Source organism: Triticum aestivum, chromosome 1B (assembly GCF_018294505.1).
Source record: "Triticum aestivum cultivar Chinese Spring chromosome 1B, IWGSC CS RefSeq v2.1, whole genome shotgun sequence".
NCBI classification, from domain to species: domain Eukaryota; kingdom Viridiplantae; phylum Streptophyta; class Magnoliopsida; order Poales; family Poaceae; genus Triticum; species Triticum aestivum.
Window position 1 is genome coordinate 552,985,548 of NC_057795.1, and position 16,904 is coordinate 553,002,451.

Here is a 16,904-nt window from a genome sequence, read left to right on the forward strand (position 1 = left end):
CATGCAGTTCTCTTACCCGTGTGATGTAGTGCGGTTTTTCCGTCCGTTGCAGTGCGGTTTTCAGTCGGATGAAGTACCCACGTCGATTTGGGTGTTGCGAAAAACAGAGTGTCCGCATTTTGGTAAATTCGAAATTCCTCTTAAACCGTAAAGAATTAGAGAGAGTATTCTACATTAAAGAGTTGCGTATCGTTGATATCTTTGCAACGACATATCGTTTGAGTCATTCCGACCAGCGGTTTGCAAAAATTTCGCGAAAAACAGCCGCTGTCACTCGTCGTCCGCTGCACGATTTTCAAAATTAACTTAAAACCGTAAGGAATCTCAAAAATATTTCAACATATGAAAGTTGCGCCTCATTCGTAGCTTTCCAACGGCGTATCACACGCCTCGTTTTGACAAACAGTTTAAAAACTAGAGCGAAAACAGTACCGAAAATTTCAAAAAAAAATGAAAAACAGAGTTCCGCGATTTAATAAATTTGAAACTGCTCTTAAACCGTAATTAATTAGAGAAAGATTTATATATGAAAAAGATGCGCCTCGACGATATCTATGCAACGGCGTATCATTTGCTTCGTTCCGACAAGCGGTTTATAAAAAAATGCGAAAAAACGCTCGCTGTCACTCGTCATCCGCCGCACTATTTTCAAAGCTGCTCTTAGACCGTGTGGAATCTCGAAAAGTGTTCAACATGTTGAAGTTGCGCCTAATCCATAGCTTTTCAATGGTATATTACACGCTTCATTCCGATAAACAGTTCAAAAATTAGAGCAAAAACAGTATCAAAAAAATAACGTGTGCAGTTTTTTCCGACGAGAAGTTCACTAGTCTTTATTGCAGTGCTCATCGTCAAAATGATGCAGTGCGCTTCTGTTGAGCGTGCAATGCTGAAGTGTAGTTATTCTGCTAATATTAGCAGAATAGACCGTCTATATATATATAATGAGTCTATTCAAATAACACCCTTAAGACCTTATTTTGCTAACACCCGGCTTATTCTGATAACAGCTGAGTACTGTCTCGCGAATCGAACCACAACAAAAATCCCCATTCCACCTCCACCTTCTACCGGAGCACTACCCGAGGCCGCCGCCGCGCCACCCCGTCCCTGTCCACCTACCGGCGCCGCTGCCGGATCACCACCCAAGGCCGCTGCCTCGCCGCCCGGCACCCATCCACCTCCTACTAGCCCCGCCTCCGGTGTACCATCCCAGGCCGCCGCGAGCACGCCCCGACCCCATCCACCTTCTACCGGCGCCGTTGCCGCGTTGCCCCGTCCACCTTCTCCCGCAGCCGCGCCACACCTTCCGGCCACCGCATCCCAGCGCCACCAGATCGGGCCTCCTCACACCCCTGGACTCCAGATCGGGCTTGCCCCGTGCTCGTTGCCCCAAGCTTCTTTGCCCCCGCCCCAAGCTTCTCCGCCGCCGGCCTCCGTCGTACCCTCACCCCCACCCCCACCCCGGACTAGCAGTGCCACCACCTCACTCCTCTCTGCCTCCCACACTGGATTGCATCCCCACCGCCAGAAAGAGGATTGCATCCCCTTCCCCGCCATTGATGGCGAGGTCAATGGTCGAGGCCGTGGCCACACATGGGGCGGCAAATAGTGAGCACCCGCACCTCACATTGCGTCCCCGGCCGCTGGATCCGTCGCACAATGCGATCGAGGGAGCGCATGGGTGCTCCGCCGCCAGCGAGATTCCACCCGATGCCCTGCAGTTCGGTCCATGTGTGCGCCACAGCCCTCCATCGGGCGCGCGTGCAATCCGGCATGCATGTAGTGAGCATGAGGATCCCGTCATAGACATCCACAGTTGGCGCAACACAACTCTGAATGGCAAAAACCTCAACCTAACATCTGCAGGTAACTTCACCGATGAACTGTACTGATACTTCAGATGTGAGACACCACGCTTCAAGCTTGTCTCATTCTCTCGCAGGTGATTTCCTCACGTTGACCAAACTTGGGAGAGATGATACCTTAATGCTCCAATTTCCCATTAACTTGAGAATCGAGGCAATCAAAGGTATTCTCAGGAATGCAATTCGGCTCCCGGCGTGATGCTATGTCCGGCAGCGGTGCAGCGCCTCCGTCCAGTACGCTCAGGTTAAATGGTTACTATTTTTTGCAACAACAGGCTGAGCGATGGTGGTGGCCGAGTGATGGTGATGGTGACGGCATGGAGGCTGCTGCTGTGTTCTATGGTATGAATCCCTCTCCTCCTTGACCTCTGCTTGGTTGCTGCTGCACCAAGATCCTCTGCTTGTGGGTGTCATGGTCGTGCAGCTCGGAGAAGCTCGCCATGCGGTTCAGGGCTCATACGCGTGCAGTCCAGCGAGCGCCATGTCTTCCCCTCTGGTCGGTCGACCATGGCCGTGCAGCTCGGAGATGCTCGCCATGCGGTTCGGAGCTCGTGCGCATGCAGTCCGGCAAGTGCCATCTCTTCCCCTACAGTCCGTCGACCATGCCATGCAACTCAGAGACACTTGCAATGAGGTTCAGAGCTCGTGCGTGTGTAATCTGGCTAGTGTCCGTGCATGTGCAGTCCAGCGAGCATCCGTGCACAACAGCGCCTCTGCCACAACATTCAGTAGTGGATTCCCTAGTTTGGAAAATGCTAACTTTTGGATTCTAAGACGAATTAGGTCCCTTAATTATGATGATATGTTGCTAGACCAATTAGTGTCCATGCACAGCAGCTTCTAAGACCAATTTTGAATTAACTTTTGGAAAATGGTAAATTTTGGATTCTAAGGCAATTAGTGTCTGTGCATATTGCTAGACCAATTACGTCCCTTAGTCCAAAAGTTTTGGATTCCGTGTCTGTTGTTCTCTTGTTCAATTTACCTTCTAAGACTACATGTGTCCGTGCATGGATTAACTTTTGGATTCTAACACTAATTGGTCCGTGCACAACAGCTTCTAACATTTTTCCTTCTTGTGATGTTGCGCTAGCACTATGTATCCCGGGACCATATGTTCAATACTCTCTAGTCTTTTACTAGCATATAGGCGCGGCGTGCCTTGTTATAGTTAATAGTGTATACTATAGTTTATATTTGAAAAAAAAATTATCTTTTTATTTATTAGTCTTCACTTAGGGTGAAATTTAATTTAGTTGGTAATAATCTGTCTTAAGTGGTCTAATATAGGTGTGCACGCAATACTATGTTAAAATCATGTATGCGCCATGTTGCTTTGGTTGGTTATTACTTATTCATTTAATTTTTTGCATGTTTATTAAGTAACATAAATTTTGAATGATTTTTTTATGAACATAAAGGCATTGTGGATGCTAAGGTGCTTTAAAAAGGGAAAGTTTTATTGCATTAAGTAATCCATACAGATACATATCACACAAGGGAAGTACTTTTTTATGTCGCATGCTAAATTTGAGTTTGGTGGATCTCGGTGAACCATCTATGTAGTATATAAATTTTTATGTACAATTTTTTTTCCTATTTTAGTTATTTGGGTTGTGGCCGCACTTCGCTGGTGCATTCGTGTGTCAGTTTTTCTATTTTGTGTGAACTTCTATTTGTCGCCGTTCATGTTCAAAACCTGGTACCAGATCTTCATGTCTTGTCACAAATTATAAAAGGTAAAGGTCCACTAAAAAAGGTAAAGGTGTATATTTTCCTTTTGAAATCTCCTAAAAAAACTAAAAAAAAACAGTTTTTCCATGAACTGGATGCCCAAGTGCTGATACACGATGTGTGGCTGTAGCATTTTCTTCTGCAGTTTGTTTTGTCAAACTACGTTTCATTGCTTTCGTTTTGCCGCTGGTGGGTGCATGCTTTAATTGGGCGTAAATTTCAAAGTGATGTGACTACGTGCCTGTGCATGGGGTTGGGAGGCAAGGTGGCTACGTGAATGAGTGAGTTTTGCATGGGGATAGCCACATGGTTATAACATCAACGGTTTTTTTTCCTTTCCATGCATACTGGTCAATAGATCATGTGGTTTAAGCGTACACGCACTTTTGGTTTCTTTCATTTTCGTTTGCATACGTAGCTATGTAGCTGCCGGGCTCGATGTTGTACTCCCTCCGTTCCTAAATATTATCTTCATGTTGGACTATTTTTTCTACAAACAGATACATGGTTTCACAACAGCTCATCTAGAAGATCAATAAACTTAAATGATTTACGCTCTGTACGACAGTGATGACACGTGAGATCAATAAACAAAAGCTCATGGTGGCGAGTAGTAGTACGTAGAGATGGAGTAGTACGTAACATGGCATGATGAAACACTGATCGGGTAAATTCCAGAGAGCAGAGGAGAAGAGAGCCGCGCCTAGTTGTCTCAATATGTTATCCATCACAGCGAATGAGGGAATAATTAGCACATTGACCATGATGGGAGCGGAGGAACTAATTAATCCACATGCAACCCCCTATACAGAACATCATGTGAAATCATATGCAGTGCCCTAAGCTGTAGCCTATGGATTGCACGTTGCAGCCTGATCAACTGAACATGACATGCAGTTAATTTGCAACTCAACGTTATGAATTATTAATTAGTTATGTGAGCCCAGTATCTCAGCGTACCTGTGGTGTCACACACGAATGACCACACCACATAGACCTGACATGGTACTCTCAAAAGAAGCTTCTTGCTGAAGATGGTGTCATTATGATAAATACTTCAGATTGATTTGCTGGTGTTCCCCTGCCTGAAAACGAAATATATGCAAAACGAAACAGTGATCAATTAATTTCAGAAAGCAAAGGAGAGGAGAGCAGCACTTGAGATCGAGGCCTCTCGTAGTGCCAGCAGCGGAGCACCTTGCCTGTGTCAGCGCAGTCGCTGGCCTCCTCGAGGGCCTTGCGCTGGACCGCGTTGTCCATGGACTCGTCAGGCGCAACTGGCCCTTGGGGAACACCATGTCGTGCCCTTCCTGTGAACTGACCACCAACACGTCTCGCTCGCCGTCGCTGACGCCTTCGTCGCACACCCATAAGTGATGCAGCCCACCACCATTCGCCCGCCAATGCGCGGGCCTCTTCCTCGCCGCAAGAAGGATCAACCGTGGAATCTTTAGCTAGCTAGCTAGATGCTGGTTTCGTTGAAAAAAGTATATGAGACATGGTGGATGCTGGAGTAGCAGATGTAGGTTTGCTACCATGGATCTGGGGATCCGCGGGTCACTGCTCACGGCCAAGAGCGCGAGCTCAGCTGTAAGCAGCTAGCCACACCGCGCGCCGGCAGGACCTCGCCGAACACCGGCATCACCACTGGCTGGAGGCCTCCCGTAGCCGTAGCCGTCGTGCCGTGCTGGTGTCGTACCTCCTGTCCTGTGTCGGATCAACAGAAGAGAAAACACACTCAAGAGAAAGAAGGGGACAGGGCCTCACGGACAAAGTCCACCTTGACAGAATTTGAGCGCCGCTCATGGGACGATCTTGCTAGCGTGCAGAAGGCCACCGCGATACAACGGCCGATCATCAGATGCCGGAGCATGCTCCATACATACGGGCCGAGCCGACAAAACGGCTGACGCAGCAGAACGGCCCAAACCACCACGCTGGTGGCATCGGCGTGCTTCGCTGCCCTCCACCACACTCCCAGTTGCCACCATGCCACCGACGATGGCGCGAAGCAGCACCTAGCGACGACCTTACTCGATGGAGTAGCCAGAACGGCGCAGCCGCCTCCTCCGTGGTGGCTGCCGGTGGCAACGGCGGTGCTCATGAGCAGCAGCGGGGGCGCCGAGGACCATTATGACCGGAGAAGGAGCAACCATAGAATCAACCAGCATCTCTGGCCCTCTCCCGGCGAGCTCGGCGGACTTAAGAACGTGGACACGTTGGCCATCTACACGACGCTGCTCTCCGGCCTGATCGTGCTGAAGCTCGCCGAGTCCTTGAGTTGCAGCAGGCCGTAGCTGCCCTAAACGACGACGCAGCCGCCTACCACCGGTTCATTACGGCTAGATGAAGAAGAAACCATCGAGCAACAATGAAACCACACGCCATGACACAAGGAGAGGGACAGCCTATTTATAGCCCCGCAGCTCACAGGAAGCCTTCCGAAAACACAAGAAATTCAGCACCGATGGAAAACAGCGGCAAGCTCTAGAACGAACGACACGCAGGCAAGGAAATCTCAAGAGGACACGGGAAAAGCGCCACCGATTGGAAGAAACATGCAAACCCAACAGCGGCCAAACTGACAGCAACATCAACAACCAGAAGAAGCGATCGAGACGACGCCGCCGTGGACTGAACGCAAGCACAGGAAGAAACGCTAAACATAAACTAAATCTACCTAAATAAGTCGTATGGCAGTTCAAAAAATTTGAAACGGCAAACCAAAGTCACAGCGCATTCGTACCCAACCAGGTACCAAACAAATACACGTGCCCCATCCAAATTTACCCGAACATCATTTTCATCCAAGTGGCTGATTCTTGGAGCAAAAAACTTGCCTGGAATAGAGGCTTGGTTATTTTTAGTAAAAGATGGAACATGGTCGTGGGCATTTGCTCATTCTTTTTTCTTATCCCTTGCACATTTTGTTGAAGTGCACCAAGATCCTCTGCATGCACCAAACGACTGACATGCAGGCCATTGATTGTGTTCTTTAAAAAAATTCAAACTGCACTGCCGTCCATTGTTCTCTTGCTATTCAGTTTACCCTTTTTTTCAGGTGAAAGACGAACATCAAAGTACAGAAAAACGTGCACTGCAGTCTCTTGCGGCTTTAGTTTACCATTCTTCGAGTGAAAAATGCGCAACATCGGCTGGCCCTCAAATGGAGTTCTGCTGGCTAGTAGTGCTGATTTTGTGTGTATGTATGTGAGTGGCTGTAAAACAATGAATGGATGTATGTGTCTATGAGCATCATCGGCGTCCATAGACAAAGGCGCAAAACAAAATGTGCGCCTGCAGTTTGCTTAGCTCGGTCATGCAGTACATTGTTTTTGTTTTGTGCGGTCCGTTTGTTTGTTAAAAGAAATCAAAGAATGTTGGTTGGAGGTAACATTCTTTTGATGCAAAATGTAATTTTTAAATGCAGTACACATGTCTCATTCGTGCAACTCACTAACATTGACCATGTAGTCGAGATAAAATTTACTTGACTGTCTGATGCAGTGTGGTTTCAAGTGTGTTGTGGATTAGTTTCAAGTGTTTTGTGGTTCAGTTATGCCCGATGTGAAGCACACTTCACTTGCGTGTTTGTGAAAAAAAATTGTCTGAGAAAAGAAACCATGAAGTTCACTTACCGTCTGATGCAATGCGGTTTTTAGTATGAAGCAGTGCGTTCTTCTGTCTGATGAAGTGCGCAAGTCGATTTTAGTGCTTGTTTGGGGAAAAAGTTCGTCTGAGAAAAGAAAACATGAAGTTCACTTGACCGTCTGATGTAGTGTGGTTTTTAGTCTGAAGCAGTACGTTCTTCTGTCTGATGGAGTGCACACGTCGATTTTAGTGCTTGTTTGGAGAAAAATTCGTCTGAGAAAAGAAACCATGAAGTTCACTTGACCGTCTGATGCAGTGTGGTTTCAGTCTAAAAGCAGTGCGGTTTCTGTCTGATGCGGTACATACGATGATTTGGTGTCGCGAAAAAACAGAGTCTTCGCATTTCGCTAAAATAAAAAATGCTCTTAAACAGCAAGGAATCGGAGAGAGTGTTCTACATGAAAAAGTTTCGTCTCATCGATATCTTTCCAACGGCGTATGATTTGAATTATTTCGACAAGCGGTTTGTAAAAAATTTCCGAAAAAAGGCCGCTGCCTCTCATCGTCAGCCGCACAATTTTCAAAATTAAGTAAAAACCATAAGGAATCTCAAAACCATTTCAACATATGAAAGTTGCACCTCGTCCGTAGCTTCCCAACGGTGTATCACACGTCCCGTTTTGACAAACGATTCAAAAACTGGAGCGAAAACGATACGAAAATTGTAGAAAATTTGAAAAAACGGAATTCCGCGATTTACTAAATTTAAAATTGTTCTTAAACTGTAGCGAGTTAGAGAAAATAATATATATGAAAAAGATACGCCTCAATGATATCTTTCTAATGGTGTATCATTTGCTTCATTCCGACAAGGGGTTTAGAAAAAATCGCGAAAATACGCTCGCTGTCACTCATCGTCCGCCGCACCATTTTTGAAACTTCTCTTAAACCACGACGAATCTCGAAAAGTGTTCAACATGGCGAAGTTGTGCCTAATCAATATCTTTCCAACGGTATATTATACGCCTCATTCCGATTAACGGTTGAAAAATTAAAGCAAAAACAGTACTGGAAAAACACTGCGTGCAGTTTTTTTCAACACGAAGTTCACTAGTCTATATTGCAGTGCCCTTGCTAGAGAAAGTGCAGTGCTCTCGCGTTAAGCGTGCAGTGCGAAAGTGTTATCAGAATAACTATTCTGCTAATATTAGCAGAATAGACCGATATATATATATATATATATATATATATATATATATATATATATATATATATATATATCCCTAACACACATATTCTCATTCACACACATATTCTCATTCTTGAAATGAACAACTTTTTTTACTCACCTATATATCTCCTGAGAAAGACCGATCGAGAGAGAGCACACGTGGTTAATTAGATGATGAGAGAGACCGATCGAGAGAGCACGCATGGATGGCTAAATATCTATCTAGATCTAATTGTTAGGGAGGAAAGGTGAATCTAGCTAACTAACTAATGAAGAGGGAGTTATGGTGGAGGGGGGCATTAATGGGGAGAGGAAGAGAGGTAGGACAAAGAGAGATGTGAGAGAGGCCATTTATGAAGGAGAATTATGGTGGAGGGGGACATTGATGAGGAGAAAAGAGAGGTAGGAGGAAGAGAGAAGAAGAGCAACAATGGTGGAGACTGGAGAGGGGAAAGGAGGGGGGGAGAGGGCAAAGAGGGGGAGAGGAGGGGGAGGGGGTGAAAAGGTGGCACCAGCCGCAACTAGCAGTAGCGCTGCTTACCAAAACGCACAGCAGCTACCGTACTTAGTAGCAGCGCTTTCCTCAAGAAGCGCTACTACCAAGTGGGGCCCATTAGCAGTAGCGGCGCAGTAAAATACAATGCTACTACTAAACTTTTAGTAGTAGTGCTGGATTCTGTACAACGCTGGTACTACAGCTACCGTCGGTGGCCTCGTCTAGTCCCACATAGTAGTAGCGCGTTTTTGGTTTCCAGTGCTACTGCTATAGACAGAGTAGTAGCGCTTGTCGGTGTCAAAACCGGCAGATCTCGGCTAGGGGGTCCCGAACTGTGCATCTAAGGATCAAAGGTAACAGGAGGCAGGGGACATGATGTTTACCCAGGTTCGGGCCCTCTTAATGGAGGTAATACCCTACTTCCTGCTTAATTGACTTTGATGAGTATAGTGGTTACAAGAGTCGATCTATCTTGTTGTAAAAAAAAGAGTCGATCTACCTTGAGATCTTAATTGCTAAACCCTAGATGTCTAGCCTGTATGATTGTGATTAGGGGTGCAAAGTGGTGCCCAGCTGGCCCGCTCCATAGTCAAAATTGATTTTCATTAGTTATAACTGCTCCGCTCAGTTTTAGTTCAATCTGAACTAACTCTCTACTTATGTGGGACTATGTGGGATGCCCGCTTGCATCCCTAATTGTGATTGCCTTACGGACTAAACCCTCTGGTTTATATAGACACGGGAGGGATCTAGGGTTGTACAGAGTCAGTTTACAGAGAAAGGAAGGTGCATGATCCGAACGTCGAGCTTGCCATCCACGCACAGGAAAGTCCCATCCGGACACGGGAAAAGGTCTTTAATCTCGTATCTTCACGGCCCATTAGTCCGGCCCATATCACATAGCCCGGATGCCCGAGGACCCCTTAGTCCAAGACTCCCTCGGTAGCCCCTGAACCAGGCTTCAATGATGATGTATCCGATGCGCAGATTGTTTTCGGCATTGCAAGGCGGGTTCCCCTTCTGAATACTCCAAAGCAGCTTTCCGCATATAAGAGTTGTATCCGGCCCTGCTTAACACGTACAATCCTAAGCTATAAAAAGCAACAACACTTAAAATAAGTCACGTCCATGGGCCACTTTTTCAGCAAGACATTATGTTCTGGCCTTATTATTATTCTGAACCATTTTACATCCTTGTTTCGCATTTCGAGGCACGGCCAATGACACGTCTTGTCAAAGCAGAGATCGTGTCCTCTTATCACGGGATTCTCATCAATAGGGGTTTTGGGTAATCCAACCATGTCGTTCATATATCCCCTCGGGAATAGGTGAGATTTAAGGCTTATGAGGGGGGCTTGATATTCCCTACCTCTATAAGAGGACAAAGACCCATCTGTTCATCTCACGCCTTCTTATTCCCCTGCCTTTCAATTCCAGCGCTCAAGCTCCTAACTTTTCCTTCACCCCAACCTCTCCAACAATGGCCGGATCCGGCTTTTAGGGCAAGTGGATGGCCTCCTCCGTAACGGAGAAGAACATCCAGGATCTGCGCAAGGCGAGGTACTTGACAGCGGAGATCAAACACATGCTTCCAACTCCGGGGCAGGTCATCCCCACCCCAGAGCCCGGCGAAAGGGTGTTTTTTATCCCCCACTTCCTCTGAGGACTTGGGTTCTCCCTACACCCCTTCGTCCGAGGTCTGATGTACTACTACAGGCTAGATTTCCATGATCTGGCCCCGACTTCCTTCCTCCACATCTCGGCGTATATCATCGTGTGTGAGGCATTTCTCCGCGTCCCTCCACACTTCAGCTTATGGCTCAAAGTTTCTAATGTGAAGCCGAAGGTGGTCGAAGGCCAACACGCCGAGTGCGGTGGCGCCATGGTGAGCAAGCTCAACCATGTTACTTGGCCCAAAGGGAGATTTGTGGATACTGTCAAGGTGTGCCAGAAGGAGTGGTTCTATATTACCGAACCCCGCGGCACCAAGTGGGCTACTGCTCCTGCTTTCAGATCTGGACCTCCGCTGCAGCTCGCATCCTGGACCAACAAGGGTCTAGATTGGGGATCCCTTGACGAAGTATCTCGATGCTGTAGAAGCGTATCCAGAGCATGATAAAAAAGGATATAACCCTTGTTGATGTGATTCAGGTGATGCTCATCCATCGAGCTCTCCCTTGCCAATGCCGACCTCTCAAAATGTGGGAGTTCAATCCGGAGGCGCCACAGACCCTGCAGCGCTTCTTCGAAACGACGCACAAAGGGATCTAGAAACTGCTCTTTAAGAAGCAGAAGACATGGCCAAGGACGTCTGACGACACCGGCCTCGACTGCAACAATCCGGCATCCCCAGTAAGTATCATATTTTTCTGAACATTACCTAGCTTGTCAATCTTAGGGAGGGGTCCTAAAAATTACATCTCCTGAATAGGACTGGATAAAGAAGGCAGAGCGGATTAAGTGTCTGGCCTCGCTCCCCGAAAACCCAGCTGATCCTCTGTTGATGAAGATGCTGGTCCCAGCGCCCTATCAGGAGCCGGCAAAGAAGGACAAGAAGAAGAAGACCAAGGAGGCCGAAAGTGGCCTCCAGCATGAAGAAACTTCGGGCGCCGTGTCCGGAGGAACCGAAGCTCCTGCCTCTCACGAGGAAGACGAAGATGAGGACAAGGAGGAGGAGGAAGCAGAGAATCCTCCTCCCAAAGGGAAAAAGAGGGCGGCCTCCATAGATCCGGAGGAGGGGGCATCCAAGCGGGGAAGGATATCCCCCCTCCCGATGACTCGGATTCGGGCATCGAGGTTGTTCCCAAGCACTGCCCCTGAACCAAGCCCCTTGCCGAATCATGAGCTCCTTAAAATGTCTTATATACATCTAATCCTTTTATAGATTATAAGAATAATATCAAATTTCATATTTCAGTCTGGCTCATGACATTCCTCAAAAATCGTCGTCATCGGGGGATCTTTCGCCGGAGAAGATGGAGAGCAAGACACCTCCACAAGCATCCCCGCCTCCTAGGCGGACGATCCCGAGGTGTCGTCCCAAAGCATTTATTTGGGCTCCAGAGAAGTACGGGAGGGGACCAATGCGGCACCAGAGGCTGCCGAGAACATGGGGGCGCAACCCCCATGGAGACCGGTCATGGGGGTCCTAGATCATCTGACCCTGAGCCGGATACTGTTCCGGAGACCCAAACGGCTCCGGAATCGAGTCGGCAGCCCCCTCTACAGGAGGGGAAGACGGCGACCTCTATGAATGTAGAGGCGCCGAACATACTAATGGATGCACTGCAAAGTTCATCCATCTTGGAGGAGCACAGAACCTTGATGGGTACGGTGGTTGAAAAGGTTCAGTCCGCTAAGAGCGGATTGAATGAATCCTTCACGAGCCTACTAACAGGCCACGAGGTATGCGATGTAATGTCTTTTAGCCGATTTCCATAAAAAATCCGCCTATATATAGATAGTAGCCCCTGAGACTCTGTTTGGCCAATGAAGGAGGGCGAATAGAGGGTCTATAGGTATCCGCAGGAAATAACATGCTTATCCTTTTTGATAAAAATCAGGCTTCACTGTTAGCGGTAACCGATCAGGCCGCCGAAGTTTCCGAACTGAAGCAGAAACTACAGCTAGTCGACGAGGACAATATCCGGATTAACAAGCGGCTCGACGAGGCGCGAGGTATGTTTTCAAGTGCTCCATGTTCAATTGAATTAGTTTGCAAATGCTAAGTTGAAGCTCACGCGTTGTTATATGCATAGTTGCAGATGGCGCTGCTAAGGTCGAGACCCTTAGGAGTGACCTTGCCCGCATGAGGGAGCAGGCAAGGGTGAGCGATGCGGCCGCTGAGAAAGCGGCTGTCGATTTGAAGGATGAATAGGCCACCCGGCGCCAGTTCGAGGAGCGCGTATCCAAGACTGAGCAAGAGCTCAAGGACGCAACTCGCAAGTGCGAGCTCCTTGAGGAAGAGAATAAAGTGAAGGCAGCCGAACTCACCAAGGCCCTTCAGGACACCCAAGAGGCAAGGTCCAAATCCCGAGCGGCTCCCGAGGAGCTCCGACAGGCCGGACAGATAGCGGTTGGTAATCCCTTTCTTTTACAGTCTAAGTTTGGCGATCAGAAGTATGCCTTACTTAATCAACTATGGAGTTCTCCAGACACCTTTGCGGATCTTCCGAAGAGCGCCGCTGATGCAGCGCAATTCAACCGGGCCCAGGAGGGGCATGCGACAGAGAAGTTGTTCTGGTCGCAATTTGTGACGTAGGAGCGTTCGACGCTACTGAAAGACCAGATGGCGCAGTGGGCCGAGTTGCATAGGATGTCTGGATCGCCATGAAGGAGGTCATACTCCGGCTGTGGCCGGCCGAACCCGTTCCGAGCAGCTATTTTGGCCTAGTGCAGCAACTCATTGATGACGTGCCCCGAATTGATGCCATCAAACGGTCGGTGTGCATAGAAGGTGCACAAAGGGCCTTCGCCAGCATCAAGGTGCACTAGGCCAAGATGAAAGTCGTCGTTGTCACGGTTGAGGGTCCCCCCGAAGGCAAAGACCACCGTACACCGGAGCATTATTTAGACGACGTCCTAGAGGGCGCTCGCTTGATAGAGGGTCAATGCTCAAAGGACATTATTTTCGAATGAATGTATTCGAACGACCCGGTCGTGTGTATTATAGATATTAAGGCTTTGTATATATTTGCACCATTATGTGAAGTTGCTTTCCTCCTGTGTGGCCATTTTTTGTATGCCTAAGAGTTTTCCAGTCGTCGGCTTCGACCCCCAGGTAAATGCTACGGGGGTGTTCGGAATGGCACATGAGCACTCTTGACCCAACGTCTTGGTCCATGACGGAGGTGTCAGTGCGTCGAACCAAGCAATCAGACTATACGGCTTTACCGCTCTCACTTAGCCATATGAGTTTGACGATGGGGCTATGAAATAGCCCCTAGTACGTATGTGGCTATCCGAATGCGGATGCATTATGTATATGACTTGGAAAAACAATCCTTCGTTTAATATGGAAAACCCATTAAAGATTTAGTAAGTCACCGAGCGACTAACCAGCTTCCTTCACATCATGACAGATAGTTTTCGGCTTTCTCTACTGAGGTGCTTGACCGAACGAACCAGAAACAGAATCACAGTAGTTCTCCCTTTACTACCCTAGCCGAACAAACGGAACCTAAGGTAGCAAACACAGGAGCCGGGCAAACCAACTATTGACCAAAGACATGATTCGAAGCTGATGCATATAATGCCAAGTTCAAAACACCGAAGTGTGCTACAAAGCTGTCCGGGCTTTCATTTAGCGGCACATATGTGGCCGTATAGAGCCCCTAGCAATTGGTGTCGGGGTATGTGAGTGAGACAACTAGGGAGACATATAGTTTTATGAATAAAGTTGATACCGACAAATTGTCCCAACTAGGATCTGATTTGATACGTCAAAACATGATCTTGCAGAGAGTACCATAAGTACGAAAGTCATTTTACATGCTAGGGGTCAAATAATAAGGAAAAAAGCTTAGTACATGTCCTGTAAATAAGGTTTGGTCCGAAGAGTTCTTTGGATATCCTGTCGCACGTATGTGCTGCTTTTGCCTTGTAGAGAGGGGTTCCTTGAAGGGAACGGTCTTCGGTTATCCGCATGAAACCGGGCTCGAAGAGAGTCCTTGTAAGTCCGTCAGATATATAGGTTCGAGTGCACCTGTGATAGGAGAGAAAAATAGCCAAAGAAAGGTGGAGGGTCATACAGGGTCAAACCATACTATAGACCTGTTCGTATTGTGCCTCTGTTGATGCCCAAGGTATTTTGAGTGCGTAGTGATGCATGCGCGGTATGAATTCCGCGGTTGTGCGTGGTGATCGACAGAGGCGAAACTGCTAGTCTAGCTCCGGAAGTACCGAGCCGTCAGCTTGCGGGACTGACCAGACTTTTTTAGCAAAGTCTGGCGGCCTGATGGCCGATGAAGTATGCGGCTTGAGGGGGGCTCTGTAATTCGGCTGCGAGAGCCGCAGTGTGCTCCTCGGTACGGAGGGAGCGTTCCGTGTTCCCATTGACCGTTATGACGCCACGTGGACCGAGCATCTTGAGCTTTAAATAAGCATAGTGCGGCACCGCGTTGAATCGAGCAAAAGCGGTCCGTCTGAGTAGTGCGTGATAGCCACTTCGGAAGGGTACGATATCGAACATCAAGTCTTCACTGTGAAAGTTGTCGGGCAAGCCGAAGACAACCTCCAAGGTTATTGAGCCCGAGCAACGGGCCTCTACACTAGGTATTACTCCTTTAAAGGTAGTTTTAGTGGGCTTGATCCTTGATGGATCAATACCCATTTTGTGGAGGGTTTCCTGGTAGAGTAGGTTAAGGCTACTGCCACCGTCCATGAGGACTCGTGTGAGATGGAATCCTTCGATGATTTGGTCGAGGACTAAAGCTGTCGATCCTCCATGACAGATACTGGTCGGGTGGTCCTTTCGATCAAAGGTGATCGGGCAAGCCGACCATGGGTTGAATTTTGGGGCAACCCGCTCTACAGCGTAGACGTCCCTTAATGCGCGCTTGCGCTCCTGCTTGGGGATGTGGGTGAAATAGATCATATTCATTGTTTTGACCTCGGGGGGAATTGCTTCTACCCCCCTGTGTTCGGTGGGCGAGGCTCTTCATCGTCATCCTCGCTGGACAGCCTTTCCCCCTTGTGTTCGGCGTTGAGCTTGCCGGCCTGTTTAAAGACCCAACAGTTTCTGTTGGTGTGATTGACAGGTTTATCGAGGGTGCCATGAATCTGGCATGGCCGATCAAGTATTCTATCCAAACTGGATGGTCCATTTTTATTTCCTTTGAATGGCTTCTTCCGCTGACTGGATTTGGAGCCACTGTATCGGGCGTTGACCGCCATGTCTTTGCTATTGTTTCAACGCTTGTGCTTATCGCGTCGTGGCTTGCCATTGCCGTCCCTGGCTTCAGAAGAGCCTGGGTTGCTGGTGCTATTGCTTCGACGAGCTAGCCAACTATCTTCTCCCGTGCAAAAGCGGGTCATAAGTGCAGTGAGGACTGTCGTGGACTCCGGCTTCTCTTGGCTGAGGTGTCGAGCGAGCCACTCATCTCGGACGCTGTGTTTGAAGGCCGTGATGGCTTCGGCGTCCGGACGATCCACAATCTGGTTCTTCTTAATTAAGAACCTGGTCCAGAGCTTCCGGGCTGATTCGCTGGGTTGCTGGATTATGTGACTAAGGTCATCGGCGTCCGGGGGTCGAACATAGGTACCTTGGAAGTTGTCTCTGAAGGCGTCCTCCATGTCTTCCCAGCTTCCAATAGAGTTTTCTGGGAGGCTGTTTAGCCAATGCCGTGTTGGTCCCTTAAGTTTGAGGGGGAGGTACTTGATGGCATGTAGGTCATCACTGCGGGCCATGTGGATATGGAGAAGAAAGTCTTCAATCCATACTGTGGGATCTGTTGTGCCATCTATGATTCAATATTCACGGGTTTAAACCCTTCTGAGAACTGGTGCTCCATTACCTCATCTGTGAAGCATAGGGGGTGTGCGGCTCCTCTGTATCGGGCAACGTCACGACGCAGTTCGGATGGAGTCCGTATGCGGTTTTTGGGCCGGGTGAGGTTGTGTTTATCACGCCAGGCCTGATGGCCGTCTTCTTGCGTTGGTGCATGTCCCCTAGATCCATAAATTGATCTGGTATGACCGGCTATATTATCCAGGTCATGTCGCAGGTCGTGCGTGTACCCTGCAGCCGCTGTCTCTCTGCCTCTAGGGCGAGGTGGCGCAGGTTGGTGTTCGGCTTGGGTTGCCGCTCTGTCCCTGCCACAAGGTGGTCAGTCAGGCCCGTCAGCCGCGTTACGCGATGTCGGTATAGGCTCTGTGACCTCATCGTCGAATTGAGATAGCAACTTGCGCTTTGGGTAACTCTTAGTTGGGCGTTCGAGGCCGTATTCCTCGGCTGCCAGGAAATTAGTCCATCTATCATTGAGTA

At 48.3% G+C, this 16,904-nt stretch overlaps 1 long non-coding RNA gene across 1 annotated transcript; it reads left to right on the forward strand.

The window, feature by feature from the left end:
• Window positions 1-1,010: 1,010 nt before the first annotated feature.
• On the forward strand, window positions 1,011-7,031 carry LOC123137853 (uncharacterized). The gene is made up of 3 exons (XR_006468552.1): window positions 1,011-1,869; window positions 1,946-2,032; window positions 2,144-7,031. It is a non-coding gene; the product is annotated as an uncharacterized lncRNA (long non-coding RNA).
• The last annotated feature ends 9,873 nt before the right edge of the window (window positions 7,032-16,904 follow it).